At 50.9% G+C, this 6,000-nt stretch overlaps 1 protein-coding gene across 2 annotated transcripts in view; it reads right to left on the minus strand.

Moving 5' to 3' along the window:
* The window catches only part of SNX10 (sorting nexin 10), a 66,671-nt gene extending 61,376 nt beyond the window's left edge, over window positions 1–5,295 (minus strand). For both annotated transcript variants that reach the window (XM_075315341.1, XM_075315340.1), the window contains exon 1: window positions 5,217–5,295. The gene's annotated coding sequence lies outside the window, so the exon portion shown is untranslated. The remainder of the gene's footprint in view (window positions 1–5,216) is intronic.
* Between the last annotated feature and the right edge of the window lie 705 nt (window positions 5,296–6,000).

Below are 6,000 nucleotides of genomic sequence, written 5' to 3' on the forward strand. Positions count from 1 at the left end.
TCCAGGAGTCCTCTGTCTATGTCATGCTTCTCTGATTCTTAATATTCCTGACAGATGTCCAAAGCTCCTTGGTGATGTAAGTATATTTAACTGTACTTAACCTTTGTATGTTGATTATACAAAAGTGTACGCAATATCATACTTTTCCTTTAAGTTTGTATTTCATATTAACCTTTATAATAAAATTACTTAATTGCCTTCTTTAAAGCCGTATCTGAACCTTAGTGCTAAAAATATTAGCAAAACACGAGTACACGACTCACGATTTGTGAGTGATACTGCGTCACTCGGAATTGTCACACAGCCCAACGTCGCAAGCAATGCCAGAGGTGCGTCACAAAAACCGTGACCCCGATGATCTATCGCACGATAGATCGTCTCGTGTAAAGCACCCTTAAGGCTAGTTTCACACAACCAGCATTTCGCCAGATTGCTGGATCCGATACACTCCAGTACAGTGTAATACAGTACAATGGCACTGCGTCAACCTCCGGTCACATGCTGTCATGTGACCGGAGGTGCCGCAATGCCATTGTACTGTATTACACTGTACTGGAGTGTATCGGATCCAGCAATCTGGCGAAATGCCGGATGTCTGAAACTAGCCTTAGTGATGCACTCGTAGCACTGACAGTTTGCAGCGCACGCACCATGCATCCAGCATGGTGTGTGAGGCTCTCCATAGCTCAGTAACCCAGGTTTGTCATGGTGATGACCCAGGCGTGGCAAGGCAGTGATTGCACTACAGGGACCTGATCGCCAGGAAGAGGCAAGCAATCCTTACTCTGCTTCCTGAATGCTGCAATCGCATTGATCACAGCATACAGGGGCTTAAACTACTGGGAGCGGGCACCACCCCTGGCAGCGAGAGCTGGGTCCCGTCTGGAACATCAGCTGGAGATTCGGCGGTTATTGCAGGGGTACAGTGCAGGAACCCCCACGATCGCCATGACTAAAAAAAGACCTCATGGAAAACCAAATTTAAAATAAAAAAAACAAAAAAAAGCAATGAAAAAATACGTAATTACTTACCGGTAATGTGTTTTTTCCGAACCCATGACGGCACCACTATATAAGGGTGCCGTCATAGGGTAAGGGAAAATAAGCTTTTTTTCCCTGCCAAAACATGAAGTCGTTTACAGAAAATCTGCACACAATTGTGCTACATGTGCACATACCCTAACAATTCAGTGAAAGCCAAGCATGCTCATGTCTGCTATACTCAAGACATGGTGCCGAGTCCTTCAGGGTCACTGGGGGTCCCGGCAGTCAACACGTTATCCCTCATGCTTTAGCTAAAAGATAATTTTGGTTTTCTTCTCACAGTCATAAGATTAAAGTGAACCTGTTAAGCCTGCTTTACACACTTCAATAGATCTTTCAATCCGTCGTCGGGGTCAAGTTGTAAGTGACGCACATCCGGCATCGTTCGTGATGTATTTGCGTGTGAAACCTACATGCGATCGATATTGAACGAAAATACAGTGATCGCATACACGTCGTTTATTCCTCATACATTGGACGTTTGGTAGTACGAAACTAGTCAATTGTAACGTGTGACATCCATCATACGATTTTGATGTCTGAGGCTATGTGCGCAGGTGTGCGCTCTGCACCGCAGCTTAAAAAAGGTCTGCTTCAGAGCGCAGCTGAAAAGCTGCGTTCTGAAGCGCCTCACAATGTCTGTCAATCACTAATCTCTGTCAGTCCGTCACTATCTCTGTCCATGTCAGTCTATCTTCCTCTCTCATATACTCACCGATCCCCGGCGCTGCACGACATTCCGGCGGCTTTTACTGTTTTGAAAAAGCCGGCCGCCCATTAAACAATCTCGTATTCCCTGCTATCCCCGCCCACAGGCGCCTATGATTGGTTACAGTGAGACACGCCCCCCACGCTGAGTGACAGGTGTCACACTGCACCCAATCACAGCAGCCAGTGGGCGTGTCTATACTGTGTAGTGAAATAAATAATTAAATAATTAAAAAAAACGGCGTGCGGTTCCCCCCAATTTTAAAACCAGCCAGATACAGCCATACGGCTGAAGGCTGGTATTCTCAGGATGGGGAGCTCCACGTTATGGGGAGCCCCCCAGCCTAACAATATCAGTCAGCAGCCGCCCAGAATTGCCGCATACATTATATGCGACAGTTCTGGGACTGTACCCGGCTCTTCCCGATTTACCCTGGTGCGTTGGCAAATCGGGGTAATAAGGAGTTATTGGCAGCCCATAGCTGCCAATAAGTCCTAGATTAATCATGTCAGGCGTCTATGAGACACCTTCCATGATTAATCTGTAAATAACAGTAAATAAACACACGCCCGAAAAAATCCTTTATTGGAAATAAAAAACACACACACATTCCCTGGTTCACCACTTTAATCAGCCCCAAAAAGCCCTCCATGTCCGGCGTACTCCAGGATGGTCCAGCGTCGCATCCAGCGCTGCTGCATGGAGGTGACCGGAGCTGCAGCAGACACCGCCGCTCCGGTCACCTCCACACAGCAAATGAAGACAGCCGCGCGATCAGCTGATCTGTCACTGAGGTTACCCGCTGTCACTGGATCCAGCGGTGGATGCAGTGGTGGCCGCGGGTAACCTCAGTGACAGATCAGCTAATCGCGCTACTCACCGCCGCTCCGGTCAGCTCCAGTCAGCAACTGAGGTGAGTAGCGCGATCAGCTGAGCTGTCACTGAGGTTACCCGCGGCCACCGCTGGATCCAGTGACAGCGGGTAACCTCAGTGACAGATCAGCTGATCGCGCGGCTGTCTTCATTAGCTGCGTGGAGGTGACCGGAGCGGATGTGTCTGCTGCAGCTCCGGTCACCTCCATGCAGCAGCGCTAGATGCGACGCTGGAGCATCCTGGATTACGCCGGGCATGGAGGGCTTTTTGGGGCTGATTAAAGTGGTGAACCAGGGAATGTGTTTGTGTGTTTTTTATTTCCAATAAAGGATTTTTTCGGGCGTGTGTTTATTTACTGTTATTTACAGATTAATCATGGAAGGTGTCTCATAGACGCCTGACATGATTAATCTAGGACTTATTGGCAGCTATGGGCTGCCAATAACTCCTTATTACCCCGATTTGCCAACGCACCAGGGCAAATCAGGAAGAGCCGGGTACAGTCCCAGAACTGTCGCATATAATGTATGCGGCAATTCTGGGCGGCTGCTGACTGATATTGTTAGGCTGGGGGGCTCCCCATAACGTGGAGCTCCCCATCCTGAGAATACCAGCCTTCAGCCATATGGCTGTATCTGGCTGGTTTTAAAATTGGGGGGGACCGCACGCCGTTTTTTTAAATTATTTAATTATTTATTTCACTACACAGTATAGACACGCCCACCGGCTGCTGTGATTGGGTGCAGTGTGACACCTGTCACTCAGCGTGGGGGCGTGTCTCACTGTAACCAATCATAGGCGCCGGTGGGCGGGGAAAGCAGGGAATACGAGATTGTTTAATGGGCGGCCGGCTTTTTCAAAACAGTAAAAGCCGCCGGATCAGTGTGAATGCCGTGCAGCGCCGGAGATCGGGGATCGGTGAGTATATGAGAGAGGGCTGCTCAATTCACTTACTCAGGAGTTTAGCGGTCACCGGTGAATCCTTCACTGGTGACCGCTAATCAGGGCGCGACACAGACAGAGCCGCAGCATGACAATGAAGTCGGGTGAGGTTCACCCGAGTTCATTCTGACAGTGCGGCTCTGTCTGTGTCTGCTGTCATCTGCCATTCAGCTCTGCTACATGGCTGTCTGTGTCTGCTGTTAGTGGCCATGTAGCAGAGCTGAATGGCAGATGACATAGTAAAAACGCATCCCTACACATTACACACGCTTGTCAAGTCAATAAATAAAAAAAAAAAGGGTGCCCAATGCATACGTCACAGAACACATGATCTAAAGGATCGCACACAAAATTGATCAATTTAACATAGACTACTAACGCACGTGTGACAGCAAATGAACGACCTATGTGCAATCTCATTCAATCGCATATGCGACCTGGGCGTGTCACATCGCATACGAGATCGCACACCTAATTGTAAGGTGTAAAGCTGGCTTTAGTGAAGTCATGAAGCCCAAACCATGGGAGCATGAATCTGAGCCGGCTGCATGACTGATCTACATTTCTTTGAAACACGCCAACATCCAGCAGGGGACTATAGACAAAGTGAGATGCACTTAGATATAGAGCTGATGGGCCCGCCTGACCTAGGTTTTCGGCGTCATTTCTAGGTTACAGTTCAGACACTGCATTTCACTCTTTATATGATGGGCTCCCAGTGCAAGCCTTAGGCTGCTTTCACACATCCGTTTTTTGCAGTGCGGCTCAATGTGACTCAAAAACCTATGCAACGGATGCGGCGAAAAAAACGGATCTGTTGCATAAGTTTTTCCAAACGGCCCATCCGCTTTTTGACGGATGCGGCTTGATACTGAGCATGCGCAGTGCAAAAAACACATCCGGATGCGGGTTTTGCCGCAGGACGCTGCATCCGGCGTCCGTAGGCTTGCATTGTAAATCGCGCCGCATTGTGCCGTATCCGGCACGATGCGTTTTTTTTCGCCGCACAAAAAAAATGTGCCAGGCAACGTTCCATCCAGCCGCCGCAAGGCCATGCGGCACAATACGGCGCTAATGCAAGTCTATGCGGAAAAAACGCAACCGGCGGCAAAAAAAAAAAAACGGTTGCGTTTTTCTGCAAAGCGCCATATTGTGCCGCATAGCAAAAACCGGATGTGTGAAAGCAGCCAGACAGAACCTCTTCCCACAAAAACATTAATGTTAACTCCTTAAAGGCCACTGCCAATAACTGCTATTATACAGCACAATCCTGCCTAGATGTCCAGTGCAGCCTCCCCTCACACCTCTCCTGAGAAGCAGTGCAGACATCGCTGGCCCCTTTCCATTACCCTTCTGGTCGCTGGCGGCCAGGTAAGCAGCTGGCAGGACTATAGCAGTTATTGTACACGAGGGTTGATGGCGGACTGCACTGCAGGGTTATTACAGCGGAGTCACCGCAAGAGCGAGAACCCCAGCAGTAGCGCAGTACAGAGCGGGCAACGGAGGACATCACTGCTGGGGCTCCGGCGCCGTCACAGCTTGTGCTATACGCGCAGCACTGACAGGAGACACGGCCCATCTACAGCAACACACCGCGCACAAGGGACCGAGACCGCACCGCGACTACCGACAAGCACCGGTACTCACCCGCCAGCCACACTGCTCCACTCACTGCAGCCGGCAAACAGTCACGTGATGAGTGGCAATCTCACCAGACCACGCCCACTTACCGGCATGCGTACATCCCGGAAGTGACCCCCAGATGGCTGATTACACTTTGCTGGGTTAAACCACTCTCCACAGTAATGCGAGGGTGGGAGAGATGGCGGCGCCTCATAGTGGCGGGGGGCATACCCAGCACTGGGGCCAGCGGGGGGGGACATACACATCACTGGGGCCAGCGGGGGGGGGCATAAACATCACTGGGGCCAGCGGGGGGGGGGCATGCACATCACTGGGGCCAGCGGGGGGGGCCTGCACATCACTGGGGCCAGCGGGGGGGGACATACACATCACTGGGGCCAGCGGGGGGGGACATACACATCACTGGGGCCGGCGGGGGGGGGGGGGGGCATACACATCGCTGGAGAGCGTACACATCACTGGGGCCAGCGGGGGGGCATACACATCACTGGGGCCTGCGTGGGGGGGCATACACATCACTGGGGCCAACGGGGGGGCTTACACATCACTGGAGCCAGCGGGTGGGGCATACACATCACTGGAGCCAGCGGAGGAGGCATACACATCACTGGGGCCGGTGGGGGGGCATACACATTACTGGGAGACATACATATTAGTGGGGGACATATATTCCCACACTCCAAAAACATACTCATAGGGAACCTAGATTGTGAGCCCCAATGGGGACAGTGTTGCCATTGCATGTAAAGCGCTGTGGAATTAACAGCGCTATATAAATTAATAAATA

The sequence above is a fragment of the Anomaloglossus baeobatrachus genome, chromosome 6 (assembly GCF_048569485.1).
Source record: "Anomaloglossus baeobatrachus isolate aAnoBae1 chromosome 6, aAnoBae1.hap1, whole genome shotgun sequence".
NCBI lineage: Eukaryota > Metazoa > Chordata > Amphibia > Anura > Aromobatidae > Anomaloglossus > Anomaloglossus baeobatrachus.